A 26,095-nucleotide genomic window follows, 5' to 3' on the forward strand; every position below is an offset into this window, starting at 1 on the left:
GTTACCGCTGTCCTCTTATTGCTCTGCATGCACACAAGGAGAGAAGGATAATGCTCGGAGAGCTAAAGCAAGTCCAAAAAATATGAAGTGTGTGTTATGTTCGGTAAAATTACCAGAGGCTTGTAATAAGAAGCTCTGCAAAAAATGTACTGCCAATATACGGCAATAGATTTGGATCCCTCTATTAGGGAGGAGTTAAGGGATGTAATCGGAGAAGAAATGCGTTCGGCCCTGTCTGAAAATCCTGTGGATGTTCCTGGTACCGCTACATCAAAGCGTAGGGACCCTAAAATGGTCTGCTCAGATTGTTCCTCCTCAGACTCAGATCAAGATTCTGAGTTGGGCTCCATTCACACGTCCGCAACCTGTTTTGCGGATCCGCAAAACACAGACAGCGGCAATGTGCGTTCTGCATTTTGCAAGACCACACATTGCCGGCACTATAGAATATGCCTATTTTTGTCTGCATTTGCCGACAAGAATAGGACATGTTCTAATTTTTTGGGGAACGGAATTGCAGAGTTTCTTTTTTCCTCTCAGATAAAAAGGTCCATAGGTGAGTCCAAGATGAGATGTTTAGTGTACTAGAATAAGAGATGAATTGATAAAAAGGAATGGAAGGCTCCAGATAGGAAGCTATTTATTCCAATAACAGACACTGACTTCCCTTTAGTGAAGAAGGGGCATTGTTAACCTGTCCAAAAGTGGATGTGTTTCTTTCAAAATTAAAGGATCTAATGCACTTTCCTTTGAAGACATGGGGTCCCTAAAGACCCCATGGATAAAGTAGATTCAGGTCTCTGGGACTCTGCTGCTGCCCTCTTCAAGCAAAATCTGGCGGGCCACATCTGTCGCCAGATCTCTTTAAAAGGTTACAACAGTTGGATTCCCTTATGAAAGTTGCCCCCCCCTCTCATGACTCATTAAAAGACTCCTTCCCTCTCTTACTTAAAGACAGTGGATTTCTTGTCCGATTCTACCGCAGAGTCTGTAAGGATGACTACAAGAACCAATTCCTTTTCATAGAAACCTAATGTTTGGTCAGGATTTAGAAAGTATTTTGGAAAAGGCTTCGGATTCAAAAAAAAATAATCCTTTCACTGTTAAATAAAAGGAAATTTCCCTTTTGCAGCGTTAAGGAGGTTCCTTCCAGTCCAAAAGATCTGACAGGGAGGGATAGTGGCCCAGGGAGAAAAGTCAGAAGATTGGTAGAGGCAGAGGGTTCTTGTTTAACCCCCAAAAATTCTGAATCTTCCAAACAATGACACCAGACTTCAGGTGGGAGGAAAACTAAAATTCTCTACAAAAGAATTGGATGAGTTATAAATATTATATCAGAAGGTTATGATATTCCTTTCCGTCTTCCTCCAACCAGAAAAAACTAGAGGGTATCTTGAGTCTTGGCTCAAAAGGCTATTATCCTGGTTCCAGCCCTTCAACAAATAACAAGTAAAAAAAATCAAATGGATTCTGTCTGATAATAAACTTAGAGCCTGAACAGATTCCGAAATTCAAGATGGAATCTATAAAATCCACCAAAAGTTATATAGTTAATACGGTTGAAAAAATACATCAAGTTCAACCAAGGGATAGGTGGGGATGCGAATCCCAGAAGGAAGTGAGACTCGGATTTCTACATGCTACAATGTTGTTTACTTTTAAGAATTCATCTAAACCCTTTTTAAAACTGTCCACTGTTCCTGCTGTGACCACATCCTGAGGAAGTCTATTCCACAGATTCACAGTTCTTACAGTAAAGAAGCTTTGACGCTTATGGAGACTGAACTTTTTCTTCAGCAGTCGGAGGCAGTGCCCCCTTGTCTTTTGAGGGCATTTTACATGGAGCTGTTTTTCACAGTATTTTTTTGTATGGCCTATTTATATATTTGTATAGGTTAATCATGTCTCTTAAGACTAAATAAATTCTATTTTAATCTTTCTTTATAACGAAGACTCTCCATGCCCCTTATCAGTTTAGTCGTTCTCCTCTGCACTTTTTTTATTTTTATTTTTTTATATAGGAGCAGAGCATTCTTTCTATGGATTAGTGCCCAGAACTGAACTGCATATTCGAGATGGGGCTGCACAAATGCTTTGTAAAGTGGTATTATTACATCCCTGCCCCACGAGTCCATGCGCACATACTCCTGTATATAGTTCCTTACGAGTCCTTCAAACATTTTTCCCACAACAGAAGTTAAACTAACTGGTCTATAATTATCTGTGAAGGACCTAGATCCTTTTTTTTTTTTTTTTTTTTTTTATATATATATAATATGGGCACATTTACCTTGTGCCAATCAAGAGAATTATTTAAAAATTATAAACAGGGGCACAGCAATGACTGAGTTCTTTAATTACTCTTGGGTGTAATCCATCTGGACTAGGAGCCTTGTTCACATTTACCTTATTTAACTTATCTTGGACCATATCTACAGTTAGCCAATTGAGTATATTACTGGATGTACTAACACCCCCAGCACCACAGATATCAGCTCCTTTCTCTTTTGTATATACAGAGCTAAAAAAAACATTTAGTAACTGCCTTTTCCACTTCACCACCATGACAGCCCAGAGAGAGATTGACCCCTGACCTCTGTAGGGGCAGAAACAGAGAGAGGTTTAAAAGGACCCCTCCCACCACCATTCACCAGTGTGTTCCTGCCCCTATAGTGGCCAGAACAGAGTAAAAGTCCTCTCTGGCTTTCAGGGAGGTGAAGTGGACCTCGTTTATTATTTTCAAATACCTGGGTGACCGCATCGGTGGTGCTCCTTGCCTCCCTTGCGGGTCCTTTTTCACCCAGAGATGCGTCCCCTGCTCTCCGGCGGACTCGTTCTCAAGCTGACAGGGGACGCCGGGGTCACGCTCCCTGTTGAGGGAAGCCTGCCCTGAGCTGCCGCGGGTCGCCTACCTCTCTGAAGTAGCCGACCGGAAAGACGCTCTGGGCTGTCGCGTGCGTCTGATGTCACTTCCGGGCCGCAGGCCGAAACCCGGAAGTGGATGGATTTTTATAAAAGACGCTAGCAAGCACTTTCCCGCTGCGCTCTCTGCATCGCTCTCCTACCGGAAGATGTCGGACCAGGAGAAAGAGCCACAGCAGAAGGAGCAGACAGCTCCCGAGCGCCCTTGCGTGAGTAGCCCACATGGGCAAGACGGCAGCTTAATAGTTGGCAGAAGGGGGGGTGCGCCTTAGAGGGTAACCACTATCCCCTCCCCCTGGTGGTGTCTGCTGGTATACTGCATTTAGTCTTGCTCCTATACCAGATTAACATAAATTAAATGGGCTGCCTCTCTCCTCTCTCACTTAGGCCAAACTTACTTTAAAAAAAGTTAAGAAGACCGCCAGATGCATCCAGTGCTCCGTCAGGCTTCCTGAGGATTACACAAAAAAACTGCAAGGATTGCATCGCTAAAATAGTGAGAGATGAACAGCCCTCAATTATGCAGGAGTTTAGATCCATGATCCAGGAGGAGGTTAAGTCTTCTTTGGCCTCCCTCCGTGAGGATACCAGGGAGATCCGCCCACCTAAAAGACCCAGGGGGGCAGACATCCCCTCTGACTCTGAAGATTTAGAGGACGATGCCTCATCCTCTAAAAAAGAGAACGACGACCACCTATCTGAGGGCGAGATCGTTGAAGACTCCAGAAAATTTTTCTTCACTCCCAGTGAAATGAGTGACCTTCTAAAAGCTGTCAGGGATACCATGGGGGTAGAAGACATTCAGCAACCCCATACGGTTCAGGAAGAAATGTTTGGGGGATTGAGGGTCAAACGCTCCAGGGTATTCCCCATAAACAAAAACATTAAGGAGATGGTGATGGATGAATGGGCCCATCCAGAAAAGAAGCTGGGTATATCCAAGGAATTCAGAAACCGCCTTGCATTTGACCCATCAGACTCTAAAATTTTTGACGAGGTCCCTAGAATTGACGTCCAGGTGGCCAAGGTCAATAAGAGAACCTCACTTCCATTTGAGGATTCCTGTCAGCTAAAGGACACTATGGAAAGAAAGGCTGACAGCTTATTAAAAAGGTCCTGGGAGGCAGCTATGTTTAGTGTCAAGACAAACATAGCTGCTACTTCAGTCGCTAGGTCTATGTACCTATGGCTGAATGAATTAGAGAATCATCTAAGCAGCAAAACGCCTAGGGAACAAATACTAGATTCCATTCCCTTGCTAAAATCTGCCACAGGTTTCCTTGCGGACGCCTCTGCAGAGACAATTAGATTTTCAGCCAAGGATGCAGCCTTGTCCAATGCGGCCTGGAGGGCACTTTGGATGAAATCTTGGTCGGGAGACATCCCTTCCAAGATGAAATTGTGTTCCATAGCCTTCTCGGGTGAATACGTGTTCGGCCCTGTACTGGACACGATCCTCGAGAAGGCTACTGATAAAAAGAAGGGGTTCCCTGAGGATAGGACCCCTAAAAAGAAACCCTCCTTTCGTGGTCAAAATACCCAAAGCAGTTCCTTTCGTGGTAAAGGTAAAACCGGACGTTGGAGTTACCCCAAAGGGGGGAGAGGTAGAGGGTACCTGCTTAATCCCCAAAACAAGGGCGGTGAGAAACAGTGACGCCAGGATAGGGGGAAGACTATCCCAACATTTTGCTCAGTGGCAACAGACTTCTCCGAGCCTCTGGGTGCAAAATCTTGTCAGGTTTGGATACAAAATAGAACTATCTTCCCCCCCTCCGAATGTATTTCTGATTTCTCACCACCCTTCTCCTTTTCAGTACAGCCAGATCTGGAAGGAGGTCCAGAATCTTCTGGACCTAGGAGTAGTAATTCCAGTTCCCGAGCTTCAACGGGGGCGGGGGTTCTACTCCAGCCTTTTCTTGGTAAAAAAGCCGGGGGCGCCTTCCGCATGATCATAAATCTAAAGAGGCTAAACAAATTTGTGATCTACAAAAGGTTCAAGATGGAATCTTTAAATTCTACCATCCCCTTAATTCAAAAAGACGCGTCCCTCTGTACAATCGACCTGAAGGACGCATACTATCATGTTCCCATTCACTCCGTCTCAGAGGTTCCTGCGTTTTGCAGTAACGGATCACAGGGCGTCTGTTCACCACTTCCAGTTCGTGGCTCTCTCCTTCGGGCTGGCCTCAGCCCCAAGGATTTTCACGAAGCTGGTGGTAGAGATGGTCGCCTTCCTGAGACCTCAGGGGGTGGCGGTTGTCCCTTATCTAGACTACTTTCTACTTATTTCAAACACGGTGGTTCAGTCTATAGCAGATCGAGAAATCTTCTGCTCCCTTCTGACATATCTAGGTTGGGTGATAAACCTAAAGATGTCCTCCCTAGTTCCAAATACCAGGGTAAAGTTCCTAGGGGTTTTGCTGGATTCGGAAAAACAAACAACCTTCCTTCCAGCAGAAAGAATCCAGAACCTACAGTCATCAATCAGAGCCTTCCTGAGACGTCGCTCCTTCTCGTTCAGAGAAACGATGAGCCTTTTAGGTCAGATGACAGCCTGCATTGTAGCAGTCCCATGGTGCCAGGCCCATTACAGAGCCCTTCAGTCCTGGCCTTTAAGAAAATGGGACACAAATCTGACCTCGTTGGACAGAAAGATCCTGATCCCGGGCCACGTAAAATCTTCAGTCCGGTGGTGGCTTCACACAAAAAATTTAAAAAAGGGCATGGTCTGGTTCAAGACCCCAGCAGTACATATTCAGACCGATGCCAGCATAAAAGGATGGGGCGCAAAAATTTACTCCGATCTGTACCAGGGAGACTGGCCTCCGAAGATTGCAGCTCAGTCCTCCAACTACAGGGAGCTCAGGGCAGTTTGGGAGACAATACGAACAGCTGCTCCAAAACTAAAAAAACAACATATAAAGGTCTATTCAGACAATGTAACGACCGTGTCCTTCCTCAAGCATCAGGCGGGCACACGATCTCAGAAGCTGGAAGGTCTATCCAGGAAAATCTTCCTCTGGGGAGAAAAAAATGTAAAATCAATATCGGCAGTTCATTTAAAAGGAAGCCTAAACTGTGCGGCGGACTTCCTCAGCAGGACTACCATAGACCAGGGAGAATGGTCCTTAAACATCGAGATCTTCAATCTGATTGTCCAGAGATGGGGCCTTCCAGTAATAGACCTATTCGCCACAAGGACAAACGCAAAGGTATCAACCTTTTGCTCCCTAAACCCAAGGGACAGGCCCCTAGCGATCGACGCCTTCTCCCTGCACTGGGACTGGGACCTTGCATATGCCTTCCCTCCATTCCCATTAATCCCAAGGGTTCTCCAGAAGATCATCAGGGACAGAGCCAGAGTAATCCTGGTCACCCCATACTGGCCCAAGAGGAGCTGGTTCTCGATCCTAACCAAACTCTCCCCACAGGAAGCATTTATTCTCCCAGGGAGAAAGGATATCCTGATCCAGGGGCCGGTTCTCCATCCTCATCCGGAAATCTTCAGCCTCTCGGCCTGGATCCTGAGTCCAACCTCCTAAGGCAGAGAGGTCTCTCTGAGGGTGTTATATCTACCTTGAAGGCCAGCAGAAAGAAGGTGACTAACTCCATTTATTTCAAGATCTGGAAAAGATTCTGCACCTGGTCAGGCGACGAAGCCCCAGATCAAACCAGACCAAATATACAGAGGATTCTGGATTTCCTTCAGAAGGGACTAGAGTTAGGGTTAAGTCCTTCTACCCTGAGAGTCCAGGTCTCAGCACTTAGCGCCTATTTCGATTCCGAATTGGCCAGCCATAGATGGATCCAAAGATTCCTAAGGTCTGCAGCCAGACTAAGACCGTCCCTCAGATCAAAGATGCCTACCTGGGACTTAAACATTGTCCTTAGAGGACTCACAGGTCCACCGTATGAACCCATGGACGCAAGTTCCCTAAAGAATCTTTCTCAAAAGGTGGCTTTTCTTATAGCCATAACATCAGCAAAAAGACTGAGTGAGATCCAAGCATTGTCAATAAGACAACCATATCTCACGATACAGGAGGACCGTATCACCTTGAGGCTAGACCCTACGTTTTTGCCAAAGGTAGTAACAGACTTCCATAGGAACCAGGAGATCATTCTTCCCTTCTTTTGTGTAAATCCTAAAAATTCTGGAGAGGAACGTTTCCATACGTTAGACGTCAGACAAGCAGTACTAAAATACCTAGAGGTCACTAAGGACCTGAGGAAGGTGGACAACTTACTAGTGCTCTTCTGTGGTAAAAATAAAGGGAAGGCAGCTTCCAGATCTACCATTGCCCGTTGGGTAAGACAGACTATTACAGACTGCTACAAGATCGAAGGCATCAGTTGTCCAGAGGTCATTCGGGCTCACTCCACAAGAGCTATATCTGCCTCTTTCGCTGAAAGGGCAGGAGCTTCCCTAAATCAAATATGCCAGGCTGCAACCTGGTCTAATGTTAACACTTTCATTTAACATTATAGGCTCGACTTATCCAGGTCTTCCGACCTCGCATTTGGTCGCAAGGTCCTTCAGGCCGTTGCCCCACCCTAAGTCGTATATAATCTGTTACGTCTCTCTGGGCCGTCATGGTGGTGAAGTGAAAAGCCGGAATTAGACTTACCGGTAATTCATTTTCCACGAATCCACCATGACGGCATGATATCCCGCCCTAAAAAAAAAACAAAAAAACTTTTGGTATGAGGTAATACCAAGAAGGAAAAAAAAAAAAACACAACACTTTGAGTTGTCTCACTTGTAAACTGGTGGTTGTAGCACTATAATCTGGAACTCACTGGTGAATGGTGGTGGGAGGGGTCCTTTTAAACCTATCTCTGTTCCTGCCCCTACAGAGGTCAGGGGTCAATCTCTCTCTGGGCCGTCATGGTGGATTCGTGGAAAATGAATTACCGGTAAGTCTAATTCCGGCTTTCCTTATCTGCAGAGACTACCCCCCCCCCCCCCCTCTCTTTTGCCACCTGCTGTTTGTTTTGTATTTTTGCTAATTTTATTTTTTCAACCCAGGGAAATTAGCCTTTTTAAAATTCAATGTCTTTGCTCTGCCTGACAGAGTTTGCTTCTTATAGTTTAACGGGAATATAATTATATTGTGGTCACTATTACCTAGTGTTTATCGAACAGTAACATTTCCAACAAGCTCTGTATCATTAGAAATTACCAGATCTAACAGAGCATTGCCCCTAGTGGGAGCTTCTACAAACTGGCCCATAAAGTGGTCCTGCAGCAAGTTGAGGAATTTTCTCCCCTTTGCGGTTGAGGCAAAATCGTGAATCCAGTCAATGTCTGGGAAGTTAAAATCTCCCATTATGACCACTGTACCAGCCTGTGCAACCTGCTCTATTTGTTTATACAGTTGTGTTTCCATCTCCTCTGTGATGTTAGGGGGTCTATAGATTGCACCAATATTATTTTTGCCTTTGAACTTCCACCTATAGCCCACTCTCTATCTACCCCCTTATTATTAAGACCCCCAGATCCTAGTTTAAAAGCTACTCCAGCCATCTATCAATTTTTCTCCCAGAGCAGTTCCCCTCCCCATTAAGGTGCAGCCCATCTCTACTGTAGGACCTGTAACCGACAGAAGTTGGCCCAGTTCTCCATGAACTCAAACCCTTCCTTCCTGCACCAGCTTCTAAATCACTTATTTACTTCCCTAAGCTCCTGTTGTTTCTCTGGTGACGCTCGTGGCACTTGTAGTATTTCTGAAAACACTACCTTGGAGGTCCTGGACTTGAGCTTCTCTCCTAGTTCCCTAAAATCGTTTTTAAGGACCTTCCATCTCCCCCTGACTTTGTCATTGGTGCCAATGTGTACCATGACCTTCCCCAGCCTCACCAAGCAATCTGTCAATCCGATCCGCAATATGCCGAACCTGAGCACCCGGAAGACAACATACTGTTCGGCATTCATGGTCTCGGCGACAGATGACCCTGTCTGTCCTAATAACAGAGGCCCCTGCCACCAGCATCTGTCTAACCTTTGCTGCACTCCTTTTCCCATCCTTCCTGCAGTGGTCATCCTCCTGGTTGGTAGGAGAAACAATCTGCTGCAGTGTTGCTGGCCCTGGGCTTTCACCCCTAATATCAGTCTGTTAAAAGGGGGAGACTTTCTGGCTTCGATAGATTTAAGAGATGCATACTACCATATTCCGGTATGCGAGAGAGCTCAAAGATTCCTTCGTATACCAGTTTTTCTGGGGAAAAAAAAATCTACATCATTTTCAGTTCCAATACCTCCCCTTTGGGATCACGACAGCTCTGAGGGTTTTTACAAAAGTAATTATAGAGGTGATGGCTCGCCTGAGAAGATGGAACATCATAATAATCCCCTATCTAGACGATTTCCTAATTGTAGTAAATTCAAAAGAAGGTCTAAAAAAACAATCTGTTCCAAACCTGTCAAACCCCTTTTTAGGGGTTCGGTTAGATTCCACACATCAAAAAAAAAATCTTCCTTCCCGCACAAAAAGTGGCAGGGGTAATAGAGAAAGTTTCAAGCTTCCGGGGGCATTCAGCTTGTATGATCAGGGAAGCTATGAAGCTGCTGGGCACGCTAACATCATGCGCCCCAGCAGTAAAATGGGCCCAGTTCCATACTCTGGTTCTTCAGCAGTGGTTACTAGGGAACTGGAACAAAAGTCAGGATTCGGTAGAGCAAGCGATTAAAATTCCCTTATCAGTAAATCAATCTCTGCAGTGGTGGCTAAATCCAGATCATCTGCGGAGGGGTGTTTCCTGGAGTCCTAGGCACCTAGAGATTGTCACAACAGATGCAAGCCTTTGGGGATGGGGAACCCATTGCTCTCATCCCTCTTTCCAAGGACAAAGAGCCGTCTGATCTCCGGACCAATCTTCAAACCTGAGGGAATTATCTGCGGTGTGGGATGCTCTAAAAGCTCAAAATATATCATGGAAAGACATTCAAGTAAGAGCAGACAACCTGACAGTAGTAGCCTATCTAAACCGTCAGTGGGGAACAAGCAGTGTAAGCCTAAATCTGATGGCAGAAAATATTTTTTCCTGAGCAGAGATTCATCTGAAGTCCCTGTTTGCAGTACACCTGAAAGGATCCCTAAATATAAAAGATTTTTTTTAAGCAGGGTATCTCTAAGGTAGACAGAATGGAGCCTAGAAGAACAAGTTTTTCTCCAGATAGCAGACAGGTGGATCTGTTCGCTTCCGCAAAAAACACGAAGCTCAGAAAGTTATTTTCCCTAAACTCCTTTGACGAGAACATGGGGTAAATGCACTGTCCCAAAATGGGACTTTTATCTGGCATATGCCTTTCTGCTGATTTCCAGGGTTCTGAAAAAGATCCGTCAGGACAGAGCTAATGTTATCTTAATAGCACCATTATAGCCGAAGAAATCGGGGTTCCCTCTTCTAAAGCTCCTTTCAGTTCAGAGCCCATGGATTCTTCCCTGGAGGCAAGATCTGTTATCCCAGGGACTGGTTCTCCATCCCAAGATAGAAAAATTACATCTGCCTGCTTGGAACCTGAGAGGGTGGCTTTGAGATCCAAGGGCTTGTCAGACACTATAATTAGAATACATTTTTGAGGTTACCTTCTTTCTGCCGGCCGCCATGCTATTAAAGTTTGGAAGAGATTCTGTGGCTGGTGTATTCAATCAAAAAAATCTTCACATGTGTTTTCCATTCAGTCAGTATTAGGATTCTTGCAATCGGGGTTCGAGAAAGGGTTGCTCTCAAATACCTTAAGAGTCCATATCTTGGCATTAAGTTCGGTGTTTGATAAAAAGATTACGGATCACCCATGGGTCATCCGGTTTCTTAAAGGGGCAGATAGATTGAGGCCTTTTTCTAAGGCCAATGGTATCTCCCTGGAATCTTAACTTAGACCTATCTGGTTTGACCCTTTGAACCTCTGTCGGAAGCCTCTCTAAAATACATTACGATAAAGACCCTATTTTTAGTGGACATTACCTTGGCACACAGGGTAGGCGAGATTCAGCTATAAAGAATTCCCTGTCAAGATGGATAAAAATTATGGGTTTGATACCTATATGAGTAGGAAATTGGTGGTGTGAATGGAAAAAAAAGACTCTCTAGGGTCTAGGCTGTCGGTTCAGAAAGACACTGAATAGGAGCCGGAGGAGGGTCTAATTTATTCTTCCTGTGCCTACCTAGATGGAGGCTGGTCATCTCTCATGGTATGCCGTCATGGAGGATTAATGAAAAGGAAATTACCGGTAAGTAATATGTTTTTTTACAGATAGATTGGGTTACACTTTATTTAGGGGTACCTGCGCACAGATGCATGGAAATTGTGCATTACCGCACCAAAATCCACAATTTCTAAAAGCGTTCCTTCATTGGAAAAGGGTGAAATCCGCAACTAAAACCACAGATGTAATTGACAGGCTGCAGATTTGGAAGTCTACGTGGCAGGTCAATTTCTACACAGGAAAATTCATTTTTTGTGTAGTCTGATAATTCCGGCTTTTTAAGAGGAATTATGGCACAGACAGATGCGCCAATTTCACAGAGAACCCGCCTGCGGCCGCGTCCTCTCTGCCTCTCTTACATTTCAATGGGAGGCAGTGCTGAGGATTAGGGAGCAGCGGCTAAAGTTGTGGCTGCTCCAAGAAAGGACATGTCCCTTCTTTAAGCCACTGCTCCCCCATCTTCAGCGCTGCCTCCCATGGAGGTGTATAGGAGGCAGAGAGGACACGGCCACCGGGTTCTCTGTGAAACTTCCGCACAGAAATCCCGCTCAAAAAGCCACTATGTGAACAACCCCTAACACTTTGCTGGTACTGTAAAATGCTGCGTTTTTTTTGCATGGAAAAAGACACATTCCACAACATGTGCAAGTGGCATAAATTTCTATCACATGCGGAGGAATTGCTCCCCGGTTATAAACACGCTACAGTGTTTGGGGTTTTTGAGCATTTCCTCCCATTTAGGCCACTTTATTTTAGTGATTTTCTTTATATGTATGGAATGTGCTATTGCGCAATGCTGGTAACATTCTAGTGCACCTGGTAGCCAGTGCCACGTCACCTGTTATAGGTGGGGCTTGCAGCCCTATTCCTTCTCCCACTACATGAGTGATCTCACTATGGAGGTATGTGGGAGCTTGGCTGTGAGTTGGATCTTAGCACCTTTCAGACTGTGTTCACACACCATAGGTAGTCTAGTGGTAGGACCCATGCCACACTGAGATACCTTGACGGTGGTGCAAAAGGGCTCCGCTGTGTTCCTGACTGGAATACATTGGCTAAAGTCTCAGCTTTAACATCAGCCTGAGGGATTAGCTAGTATTTTCAGTTGCATATCATTGTGGTGCACCTTTTGCAGCGATTTATGAATAGGACAAGGGATTAAAAGATCCCAGGTTCTAGCCCTTAAGGGAGCTAATAGTAAGTAAAAAGTTTTAAAAAAAGTAAAAAAAAAAACAAAATACTAAAAGTTTAAATGTCCCCTTCCCAATTTTACATATTAAATATATAAAAAAAGAAACATTACATAGCACCACGACCAAAAAAGTGTGAGCTGTTAAAATCTCCTATGCGGTGAAAGCCGTAACAAAAAACAAAAAAAAGTGCAATTCGCCATTTTTTTTGTCACCGTGACAACTAGAGATGAGCGAATTTCATATTTTGAAATTCGTTCACACTTCGTTTACTGGTAAAAGGTGAATTGCGTTATGGATTCCGTTACCACGGACCAAAACGGATCCGTTCCGTTTCAGTTATGCAGAAGAGGACTCCCCTGCATAACATAAACAGAACGGGTCCCTTTGCAGGCCATAGACTTCTATTATGACAGAATGTATAACGGAATGCCTCTAAAATTGTGTTATGGTCCGTGGTAACGGAATCCATAACACAATTCACCTTTTACCAGTAAACGAAGCGTGAACGAATTTCATAACCTGAAATTCGCTCATCTCTAGGGACAACCCTAGAGTGGATAACTCCCAAGTACTGTCACCGGCAAGAAGATTACCTTTACTGAAGTTTACACTAGTTACCCTTCGGATGGGCCACAATTTTTTTTTTTGTGGGCGTGCTTTAATGTCATATTTTTACATCCAACCTTCTCTGCATATTGATATACCATCACAAAGGTTTATGCTGTTTTTAGACTATAGAGCTCTATATTGTGCATATACCTATAAGTGCTAATGGGTGGACACCTACTGCTTTCTCCAGGTGCACAAGTTGTTCTGATCAATGGTCAGGTAGGTTGATACACTGCTCCAAATTAGACAGATAGATACGTGCATGCACGGTGAGAGAAATAACACTGACACTAGATAAGGTCAAAGCATAACTCTAATTTATATACCCTCCATATTAGTGGGAGGAGTGGGCTCACATGATTGGTCTTTTAGCAAGAAGGAATTCAAGTTTCAAGTCTTTGCTGCAAATAGTTTCAATCATAGAATGCATACTGGGGGTTGTCTCTCGGACAGACACCATTTTGTAAGTGACGAGCAAGTGTCCATTATATTCCATAACAAAGTGATCCTTTAACAGTTGCATGTGCATGCCATTTACTGTACTCAACAATTCATATTGCTGTTGTAATTCCCTTCACATGAAGTTAGCAGTGTATAGGCCCCTGAAGATGACACCTGTAGGGTCACAGTGAGCAAGTTTGTATTTTTGGATTGCGGAGTCAATCTGAACAATTTTAGATGTTTCAAAACATGGATTACCTGCTTAAACTGTTCTTAAAGCATACCTTGAGTTTTCAAAAGTTTGCATAATGGCTATGCTTGTTTGTACAATCAAAACTGAAGGTATAGGTCTTTTTCAGCCTAATCTGCTGCACAGCTAGTTGCATTTCTCTCACAAGCAGTGCAGTGATGTCCTTTTCCTTCCCACTATGTTTTCAGTTTAGGAGCTCAAAGAACAGATAAGGATGCGGAAATCACACTTTCAGAAAGATGGGTGCCTCCTGTGATGTTCAGAAGCAGTTATTTTATCAGGCTCAGGGTCTCACCTAGCTCTGACACTTCCTCCCCGCCTTCTTCTGTGGTTCTGTTACTAGAGACAGATCTTGCCTGACAACAGGCAGTGGACTGCAAATTAGTTGGAAGTGAGACCCCTAGTGGCTCTGACTTTACAGTTTATTTTATTTTATTCAGGTGGATGCAGGCAGATTTTTTTAAATGAAGAGATTTTAGAAATTTTCTAGTTACGGCATTCTCTATTAAATTGTGTGTAAGTAAAGTGACTCTTTAAGGCTACTTTCACACTAGCGTTTTTGCTGGAATCAGCAGGGTTCATCAAAAACGCTTCTGTTAGGCTACTTTCACACTGGCGTCTCTGGGTCCGCCTGTGAGATCCGTTTCAAGGCTCTCACAAGCGGCCCAAAACGGATCAGTTCAGCCCCAATGCATTCTGAATGGATAGGGATCCGTTCAGAATGCATCAGTTTGCCTCCGTTCAGCCTCCATTCCACTCTGGAAGCGGACACCAAAACGCAGCGTTTTGATGACCGTCTGACGAAACTGAGCCAAACGGATCCGTCCTGACTTACAATGTAAGTCAATGGGGACGGATCCGTTTTTACTGACACAATATGGTGCAATTGAAAATGGATCCGCCTCCCATTGACTTTCAATGTAAGTCAAAACGGATCCGTTTGCATTATCATGAACAAAAAAAAATATGTTTTTTATTTTTATTTTTGCTCATGGTAATGCAAACGGATCCGTTCTGAACGGATACAAGCGTTTGCATTATAGGTGCGGATCAGTCTGTGCAGATACCAGACTGATCCGCCCCTAAACCAGGTGTGAAAGTACTGATAATACAACCATCTGCATCCGTTATAAACGGATCCGGTTGTATTATCTTTAACATAGTGTCAGATTATGTCAGAGAAAACAGATCCGTCCCCATTGACTTGCATTGTGGGTCATGACGGATCTGTCTTGCTCCGCATCCCATGACGGAAAGCAAATCGATGCATGCTGCGATTTTCTCTCCGGTATGAGAACGCAACCAAACGTAACGGAATGCATTTTGAAGCATTGCGTTCTGTTCAGTTGCGTTTTGTCCCCATTGACAATGAATAGGGACAAAATTGAAGTGTTTTTTTCCGGTATTGAGACCCTATGATGGATCTCAATACTGTAAAATATTAACGCTAGTGTGAAAGAAGCCTGGTGTTAGCCATTGCTGCACCATTGTTGGTCATCAGATACAGTGCTGCCCATAATTATTCATACCCTGGCAAATTTTGACTTAAAGTTACTTTTATTAAACCAGCAAGTAATATTTTGACAGGAAATGACATAGGTGTCTCCCAAAAGATAAGACAATGTACAAGAGGCATTATTGTGGAACAAAAAAAAACATTTCTCAGCTTTTATTTACATTTGAGCAAAAAATACAAGATGTTCCGCACTTTGGAAAATCTCAGGGGATGTGGTCGGAAGCCAAAAGAGACACCTGTGCTGGCCAGGAGGATAGTTAGAGCGGTGAAAAAGAATCCAAGGATCACCACCAAGGCCACCCTGGTAAATGTGGGCTCTGCTGGTGGCAATGTCTCAAGGCAGACAATCCAACGGACACTGCACAATGCAGACCAAGGAGGATGCCACTTCTCCAGATAAGGCACACAAAAGCTCGCTTGGCCTTTGCAAAAGCTCATCTAGACAAAGAAGACTACTTCTGGTCTTCTGTCTTATGGTCAGATGAAACTAAAATTGAATTGTTTGGTCACAATGATGTTTCCTTCATTTGGTGTAAAAAAGGAGAAGCCTTCAACCCAAAGAACACCATTCCCACTGTCAGAGACAGCACACCAGATGAAGTTGCTATTTAGGCTTTATTCGTACAGTAGTACATACGATTGCATTTATGGCTAGTGCAACGTTTCGAGCCCTGATACGGTGCCCTTTATCAAGCTTCAGCCTGGATTGTGACGCCATGTTCGCCACAATCCAGGCTGAAGCTTGATAAAGGGCACCGTATCAGGGCCCGAAACGTTGCACTAGCCATAAATACAATCGTATGTACTACTGTATGAATAAAGCCTAAATAGAAACTTCATCTGGTGTGCTGTCTCCGCCATCTTTTGTGGAAAATTGTATACAAGACTCCTTGGGTGGAAGGAATTGATTGGAGGCGTGCACCCACAAAAGCCTTTTACACGAGTGCTGTGGTTACTTTTGATTGGAATATATACCATTCCCACTGTCAAACATGGTGGTGGGAACCTAATGCTTTGGGGAGGGGGGGGGGGTCTCAGCCAATGGACCAGGGAACCTAATCACTGTAAACGGCACCATGAAAAAAGAGCAATACATGAGTATTCTCAACGACAACATCAGGCAGTCTGCAGAGAAACTTGGCCTTGGGCACCAGTGGACATTTCAGCATGACAATGACCCAAAACACACAGCAAAAGTGGTGAAGAAATGTTTAGCAGACATTAACGTTTTGGAGTGGCCCAGCCAGAGTCCAGACATGAATCCAAATGAGAATCTGTGGAGGGAGCTAAAGATCAGGCTGATGGCAAGAAGACCCTCGAACCTGAAAGATTTGGAGCTCATTGCTAAAGATGAATGGGCAAAAATACCTGTGAAGACATGCAAAAAGCTGGTCTGCAATTATAGGAAGCGTTTGATTGCTGTAATAGCCAATAAAGGCTTTTCTATTGATTATTGAGAAGGGTATGAATAATTTTGGACTGGACACTTTTTGCTCAAATGTAAATAAAAGTTGAAAAGTGTTTTGGTTTTTTTCTTCCCCCCCCCCCACAATAATGCCTCTTGTACATCGTCTTATTATCTTTTGGGAGACACCTATGTCATTTCCCATCAAAAAATTACTTGCTGGTTGAATAAAAGTAACTTTAAGTCAAAATTTGACAGGGGTATGAATAATTATGGGCAGCACTGTAGGTACCTATGTCATGGTATGTGTAGCCAAAAATGAACCATTTTCTGCCTGATGTCCTACATTTTGCCTTAAAGGGGTTGTCCACTTTATTCATAGTGATGACCTATCCACTGACATGACACTCGGCACCCCCGCTAATTAGCTTTTTGAATAAAAGTCTGCACTTGTGCGAGTTCTGCCTTCTCATTATTTACCTGCTCGACATCACAGCGGCGATCAGGTGTAATTACATTTAAACTATCCCATTCACTTCTATGGGACTGCTCCTTCCTGTTCAAGTATATAGGACAGAGCCGCCCCGTAGAAGTGAATGGGGCGGCTTGTAATTACATGTGCTCACTGCTGCGATGGTGAGTAGGTAAACAATGAGAAGGCAGCACTTTCACGGAGCATGGCCTTTTTTTTCTTTTTTTCAACTAGCTGATAGTCGGGGGTGCTGGGTGTCTGACCCCTGCTGCTCTGATAAAGATGACCTGTCCTGAGAACAATCCCTTTAATTTTTAATTAAAGCATCAGCTTTTTGTGATCTGCATATGTGTATCATGATCCAAGACATCTGATCTCCAGGGCTTACACTGCGAGCATGAGCCCTTTTGGATGACTGACTATAAGAAAATGTAATAATTGGAGGTTTTCAGTAATTTTGTGACCTTATAGTCATTGCAGTATAAAGGAAATGATCTTGTTGCTAGTTTGTGAATAACCTGAACAGCAGGCTATGAAGGCCGTAGTCCATGTTGTTGCATGTTCATGTTTGGAGTGGATTCAGGACTGGAACTCCACAATTAGCAGGTTGAGGGGTAACTGGTTTTATGCAATAACATAATACAGCTGAGAACATAATAAATGAGGTTGTTTTGGCGGCAGTTTAGCATATGTGCTACCAATGTGGTCATGTAGTGAGGTGGGAGACTCAAGACCTCTGTCCTGTTGATCTGTAGGAGTCCCAACAATGGGACTCCTAGCAATAAGCCATCACCCATTCTGTGGGAGACAACCCCTTCTATTCTATATCTGTATTGGGTAAGTAGAGATCCCATCACTACAAGGGTCATGGCGACATATCCAAGGCTTTGATCAGTGGGTGTCTCAGTGCCAAGACCCTCACCGATCACTAGAACGAGGACAGAAAAGTACTCACATAGCCTCCATTCCATCTCCTGCAGCGAGGAGAAAGTGTGCAGTATGTGAGTGCTTTTCTCTTGTTTCAGTGATCCCCACTGAAAGCTCATTGACCCTTTAAGAAATTGTTAATAAGCACAGCATGCTTGACCTCTAAATTTACATTATAGACCTTTAAGATGTGCGTTGTCCTCAAGCTTCACTTTTCATCTAAAATAAGCACCAAAAACACAGAAAAATTTCAGAAAACTTTATTTTCAATATGAATAGCAATGAATGGTACGTGGGATAATAAATATATTTTTATTTGTATGTACAATAACAAATGCTACATTCCATGTTCAGACTCGGATATCTGTAAATGTTTTAATTTTCATTTTTTTTTTTCATTTTCTTCTTTACAAGCCAAAAAAAAATATTCGCGTAACTTTTGCTCTTTTTCATGCAAAAGATTATAAGTATTAGATAGTGAATCATTTTTTCTAGTGTTGCTCTGGCATTTTATAAAATAATTGCATAAAGAAAGCGCTTTGCGTTATTCATCTTCGTCAAGCTGCAGGATATAGAAGCACTTGGCGCCACTGACATAGAGATATTACAGACGTCTGGAACCTATAATTTCTCTGTTACATTTACAGCAAATGTGCTCTTTTGTTCTGATCCATCTCTTGGCTTTGGAAAGTTTCTACATCACTGGGGGATGATGGGACAAGACTTTTACGTCTCATCGAGAGTCATTATCTGAGTATATACCAATATTTATACAAAAGGCCTGGAGGGCTCCCAGATATATATACGATTTAATATTTCAAGTCTTCTGTAAGGATCCTGGTGAATAGATATTGGGCTTATACAGAATGGATGGTAGTTATGCAGACTTGTGAGGTTCACTTAAAGGGTTATTTCAGGCTTTTTTTAAATAAAAACGGGCCTTTCTTCTAACCTGTGGAGGAAAGATCATTTCGTTTTTTACTTACCCATCTCTCACTTCACTGACATCCCCACTGCACTTACGCTGTGGGCTCTTCCACTTGGGTCCTGACCAGATGTGCGCCCTTCTCTTCCTGTGCAGCTGCATTTACCATTTTGCAGCTGAACAGGAAAATAAGCGCAAGTATCCGGTTGGGAGCCGGGCAGAAGAACAGGGATGTTGTGAGGGGCAGTTAAGTACTGTACTTACTAAACAATCTTTCCTCCACAGGTAAGGCCAGGTTCACATCACTGTATGCTTTTCTGTTCCTCTGATCTGTCAGAAGAACAGAAAAAAACCCAGAAAAAAGGAAATTTTATTTCGAGCATCCATTATGCATCTGTTTTAGCTATTTCCGTCTGAGAGCCGTTATTTTAGATGGAAGAAAAGTACTTCTTCTTTTTTGTCTCCTGTTCTTCTGATGGATCAGAAGTACGGAAAATAAAACTGTGATGTCAACCTAGCCTTAGAAGAAAGGCCAGCTTGGAGAATCCCTTCAAAATATCTTATGGGTTATCCCATCATTAGAAGTAATACTTCCTGATCAGTGGGGGAGACGACTGTCAGGATCCCCACTAAGGCTCAGAATGAATGGGCCGCAACGTCAGTTAATCACTATTAGGGCCTTCACAGATTTCCCTAGCCAGCAGTGCTCCTACCCGCCAGTTGTGCAGAGAACACCACACCACAGTCACTTCAACTGAGAATTGGATGTACTAATTTATATGCTAATTATCATCCATAGACCTTTTGGTAAAGAATGAACACACTAGGCTACAGAATATAAAGCTGGTCATACACACAAGATTTTGGCTAGCCATGGGAACAATCCAACTGGACAAAATCAGACAATCTTGTCAGTCCACATACTTGCATTTTCAGACCATGCACAAAGAACCTGATGACAATTTTGTCAGAAGGTAGTCTGCCCTTACAATGGTCATTGCTCCCAACGAGTATCTCATATGTATAGAGCAGACCGTATTATGGATATGTGCTGTACAGATCTCTGATTATAACATCCGTAGAAATTGTTGTAAATTGGAAACATAGAGACCCAACGGGCAGCAGTACTTAAAGGGGTATTCAAGCTACAAAAATGTATCATCTATCCGCTGCAGTAATTGCATGGGGCTCATTGAAACCAGTGAAACTGTCTGTATAATGATCTTGGTCCTATCCTTTATTCTGACTCTCTAACTTGTATGACCTGGGGTGGTCCAAGAGGATGTAAAGGAATGGGGTTGTGTAAAGCAGACAAAACCTTTGCAAAAACTTCAGTTCAGCTCACCTTGCTCTATAATGCTGAGGCTGCATTGACTGCCTACACCGTGCAAAAAAGCATTAAAGGGTTAGCCAACTTCCTGTGGCATTTCTCAAAATGCCAGAAATGGTCATGTATGCTCCATGCAAACATACATGATTACTGTCCTGAGGAAGGCCTTCAGCTGCCCCAGTATCAGGGGAGTAAACATGCATCTGTCATAGTCTTCATCGGCTGCAAGATGGTGGTGATGCTTCTTCGGCCTATTCCCAGGTAGCTAATTCTGCGCATGCCACTGGGCGCATCTGGCGCATGTGTAAATACAGGCAGATTCAGAATCCCCTGTGCCTGTGAATGTGCCTGATGCGTCCATTTGGATGCATAGAAATAAAGGTACCCAGGAACAGCCCAAGAAAGCAGCACAGCCATATTAAAGCCTGTGGACATGGTGCATGGAGGACTCCTTATGGCATTTTGAGAAATGTCATGGGAAACTGGCCCACATGTACGTTAAAATACTGAGGTAAAACAACACTTATGAAGATATCCTCTTTACTCAGCGTTACTACTTTGAAACTGGAAAAAAAAAAGATTAAAAAAAATAACTAATCAAGTTATTACTTCCTCCCTCCTGAGGTTAGACTGAGAAGAACAGATTTAAGTAAAAGGGCAGTGTTTAAGTTATGTGGAGGGGTTAGCCAGGATTAGAAAAACCTTAAAACAGCTCCTCACTTGTCCACAGGTTCAGTCTAGTATGACAGCTCAACTCCAATACCACACACAAACCGGTGGACAGAGGAAAGCAGCCATGCTTTCTAGCCCTGCAGAACCCCTTTAGCACCAAGCAACTAGAAGCTATGCCCCTTTTAGGAAGATCCACCTCTTTTCAACCAGCCAAAACATGGAAGAAATTCCGTTTAGCAGGTTTAGGGCTAGATATAAAAGAAATAACAAAAAAAATATATACAATTCATGTCGTATATTCATTTCACACTAATGTTCAATAGTATATAAATTTGTGATGCACCAGTTAGTGTTTTCAGTTCTGGAAGTCAGGTCTGAGATGCTTTAGAGGGAACTTATGAGGCCCCATCCGGCGGTTCTTGGGCATAAAAATTAGCAAAATTTGGTGCACACCATTTTTATAGAGTGACTATTTGTCACGTGGGTGTGGTTTGCTGGATGAGTAGGTATAGGACAGATTTATTAAATGAGATTTTTTCAAAAGGTCACAAAAATGGTGCACTCTTACTCCACTAGGCGAGGTAGCGGGAAACTTGCAGTAACATCTTAGTGCGCAAGTGTAAGATCTCATGATAAATCTCCCCCAACCAGTTTATTACTTATGTGTAATGTCTTTAATTACCATGTATGTTGGACTATAAGACAAAAAATCTTGCTAAAAGGTGTCTTAAGTCAAGAGGGCCTGTGTGCCAGAATCTCCTGACCTTGTACTTAAAGGCTATGGACACCTTTGGGGGCATTTTTTATTATTATTGCATTATACTTATTTTGAGCTAAAAATCATTTTTTCAATTGGTCTTTATTAACAATATGGAATCCTTTTTTTGAGTACAGAGCTGAGATGCTGTAGAAGCAGCCTGTGGATTTTTTTTGTCTTTTCTGTCATCTGGGGAGCAGATGGACTCCTTATCTTTGCTCTCTGACATTACAAAACACTCATTATAACTAGTAGTTCTTATCTTACTGATAAAAATGTGGCTTAAATAAGTGTTTATGACCTCTTAGTAGTTTAGAGATAAGGGTTATTAGATGACCAGCAGAAAGTGAAAGTACTGGTCACACAGTTAGAAAAACAGTTATCCCTTTGTGACTGAACAGCTCAATATTTTTAATAAGGGCCAATTGAAAATATGATTTTTAGTGAAAAAGTTAAATGCAATCATAAAAAAATTGACTCCTAAGGTGTACATAGCCTTTAATAACTGGGTGGTGATTAAACAACCAGGTGTATCGACACCTTATTTTACACCAGACGACCAAGGAACAAAATATTAACCCTTAACATTATACCTAGGATCACCAGGCACAACCTTCTATTTTACACTAGACCACAGAAAAAAATATCACTCTCCCTCCAATAAAGTGGGGATTGCCCTAGACCAGTGATGGTTAACCTTTTAAAGACTGAGTGCCCAAACTGCAACCCAAAACCCACGTATTTATCGCAAAGTGCCAACACAGCAATTTACCTTGAATAACAATATAGTATATCTTCCATGTACATTATCATTTAGCTAGAATAGCCTGCCTACATTAAGTGCGCCGCCTGTGCTGTGCATAGTGTGCTTTGATGAATGGCAGGAAAAGTCTAAGGCTACTTTCACACTTGCGGTAGCCTTTTCTGGCAGGCTGTTCCGGCGGGGGGAACAGCCTGCCGGATCCGTGCTGCCGCAAGTCCACCGTGCCGCTGGAGGTCCGCTCCGGCCTTATTCACTATAATGGGGGGCGGTCCAGGGGTCCGGCCGCAGCACGGCAAACATGCCAAGAGGCGGCCAGGATAAAACTACAGCACGCTGTGTTTTTTGTCCGGCCGCCTCTCGGCATATTTGCTGTGCTGCAGCCGCACATCCGGACTGCCCCCATTATAATGAATGGGGCCGGAGCGGACTTCCGGCGGCACGGTAGACTTGCGGTAGCACAGATCCCGCAGGCTGTTCCCCCATCCGGAACAGCCTGCCAGAAAAGGCTACCGCAAGTGTGAAAGTAGCCTAAGGAGTATAGGTACACCATAGACTTTTTCCAGGGTGCGGGTGCACACAGAAACGGCTCTGAGTCGCACCTCTGGCACCTGTGCCACAGGTTCACCAACACTGCCCTAGATCAACAAGGCTAATGAAAATAACTTCTTTGCCACTTTGCCATTAGTTTTTTTCGTCTAAATGAGTGCATCCTTTAGGGCTCATTCAGACGACCATATGAATGGGTCCGCATCCATTCCGCAATTTTACGTAACTGGTGCGGATCCATTCATTTCAATGAGGCCGGAAAAGATGGCAAACCTCTATTCAGAAGATGATCATAGAAAGGGTGTACCCGGGGAGTGGGGTGCATGTGTCCTGGGTGCCAGGTGGGTAGTGGCCAACAAGCCACTTTCCCTTCATCTAAAGTAAAAGACAGTTTCTAAGCTACAAAATTTAGAGGTTTTGGGCTATTTCGCTTCTAGAACCTCATTATGTCAGCTAGAAAATTATAAGGTAAAAGCATTTAACTTGAAGGTTGTCCACTGTTTTTTCTGTTTTTTATTTTTACCTGTTTCTAGGGATAAATGATAACTGAAATCTACTCCAGTCTGGTATTTTTCCTTGGTTGGGAGAGACTTATCATCTCTCTGCACCAGTTTTCTGGCAAATTTTTGTCGCAAGCCACCCTCGCCAATTTCTGAAAAGGGCTTAGTGAGGACGGGGAGGTGGGCACACTTTCCGAAAAAAGGGGAGTGAGGAGGGCAGGAGAGAAGGGGCCCGACATATTTATCTATATTTGTGGCAGTTTTCTCACGCAAATTAAGATAGAAATCTAGAGCAGCTGTGAGCCCCCGTAGATTTCATTCCGATGCACGGACTGCGGACTGTGTGTGCCTCATCATAAATTAGGCAAATCCTCCCGCAGCACAGGGGATATGATAAATCCCCCATAAGAGTTTCTTCCATGATTACATTAGAAATATAGCAGTTCTCCAGTAATTTACAGTAATAACCTCTTTATAAATGGATGCAATTTACTGATGTTGTACCAACTAAGGCTACTTTTTGCACTCACGTTTTGTGCGGATCCGTCATGGACGGATCTGTTTATATAATACAACCGTCTGCATCCGTTCAGAACGGAGCCATTTGTAGTATCTAACATAGCCAAGACGGATCCGTTTTGAACACCATTGAAAGTCAATGGAGGACGGATCCATTTTTTATTGCGTCAGTGAAAACTAATTTTCATCAGATGGCAAGCTGCAAGCAGCGTTTTGGTGTCCATCTCCAAAGCGGAGTGGAGACTGAACTGATGCATTCTGAGCGGATCCTTTTCCATTCAGAAAGCAAACTGATCCATTTTGGACCGCTAGTGAGAGCCCTGAACGGATCTCACAGACGGAAAGCCAAAACGCTAGTGTGAAAATAGCCTGATGCATAAACCTGGGAGACACATCACGTTAAGACATTTCTCTACAACATAAAAGGATTCACCACCCCAAAGTGCTTCTAATCTATTAGTCTACGGCCTTTTTCACATGAGCCTTCTTGCAATCTGTTACTGTATATGGTGCACATTTTATGCTAAGACTATTCATGTCTGTGGGCATATCATTTCAGGCAGTATTGGAAATCAACAGAATTTACTTCCAAATACGCCAGTCTGTGGGAGATGTGCAGGAAGGAAGAAATATATGTACATGTAATCCGGATGAATCACGGAAGCAATACTGATGATGACCATATGGATGGTATATCATCTAGAATCCGTGCATATTCTGGAGGCAGAATACGGAAGAATTTCAATATGCTCGTGTGAAAGAGGCCTATAGGTGTAGACAAAGGTGCTTTCCGTAGATAAAAATCCATAAAGTGCAATCCTAAAAAAGTAGCATCTGTAGTCAGCAAGAAAATCTATCAGAAGTTATAAGGAACCAGTCACTGGTACAGATCTCTTTATAGATGTGAAGCCATGGGTTCAGCTAGTAAAATCTCAATACAAAGTGCCAGTCAGGAGATGGAAAACGGCTATGCCCCTCCCATTGGAGGGCGTACATGACACCTTTCTGCAAGACTTGTATTTCCAAGAAGGTCACTGACTGGCACGTCAGGGGGCTACAAGGTGGGCACAGCCACTAGTTCAGCTTTGATAGTTCATTAGCCTAAAAGGTGGCTGTCCTGGTGACAGGTTTGATTTGAGAAATGTAGTTGTGCCTGGTGGGTGTTATTGCAGCACATCAAACTAACAAAAGTGTTCAAAACATAAAAGAAAAGATTTCTGAATCCCCACCAACTTCAGTTTATTGCTCAAACATGCATTTTCATGTTAGGACTCATGCAGATGGCACAGCCATATGCATTAACCCTATAGGCACACAGAATCCTTGTGGTTTAGTGTGCTCCCATATAGTGCTTCTGTGAGGCACCATATTCTCCCCTAGACATAACGCTTCTAAGGGCCAATATAATATAGTTTTTCATACGAATCCATGAGGAAAAAAAACTTGCGAGACTCCATATATAATGAAAGGTATAAAATTGCCCAGCACAGACCCTCAGAATCTGTGATGAGACAACCCCACTCATATTGGAGATCATGAGGGAAGCCTTGGCCAGCAGTGCCTGCTGCAGTAGAAATGCATTATTCCATGCTCATTCAGATGAATAGCTGTCCATGTAACGTGACATGGGTGACTAAGGTTCTCCAGAATGGCTTCCTGCTCTGGCTCTAAGAAGGATATAAACATAGAATAGATAAGAACCATTTGGCCCATCTAGTCTGCCCAATATACTGAATACTATGGATAGCCCCTGGCCCTATCTTATATGAAGGATGGCCTTTAAGAGGAACTCCTTCTATGATGTCCCATACCTCCCAACTTTTTGACCGTTCAAAGAGGGACACTTATGGTCCATTGAGTGAAAGATCAATTTTTCCTGTATATTTATACACTTCAATAGTTTTCTCTTCTAGTGCAAAATCTGAATGTAGAACCTTCTAAAATTCTAATTGCATCAAATTATGAAATGATATACAAGGTGGGCTCTAATATACAGAGAGGAACCAGACAAAAACTTTTTGGATCAATATAGTAACGAAAATCTATACCTCAGATGAAAAAGAAGGACATTTATGGAGCAAAGAGGGACTTGGGTCAAAAAGAGGGACACTTGGGAGGTCTGATGTCCAAATGCCATA

Source organism: Bufo gargarizans, chromosome 2 (assembly GCF_014858855.1).
Source record: "Bufo gargarizans isolate SCDJY-AF-19 chromosome 2, ASM1485885v1, whole genome shotgun sequence".
NCBI lineage: Eukaryota > Metazoa > Chordata > Amphibia > Anura > Bufonidae > Bufo > Bufo gargarizans.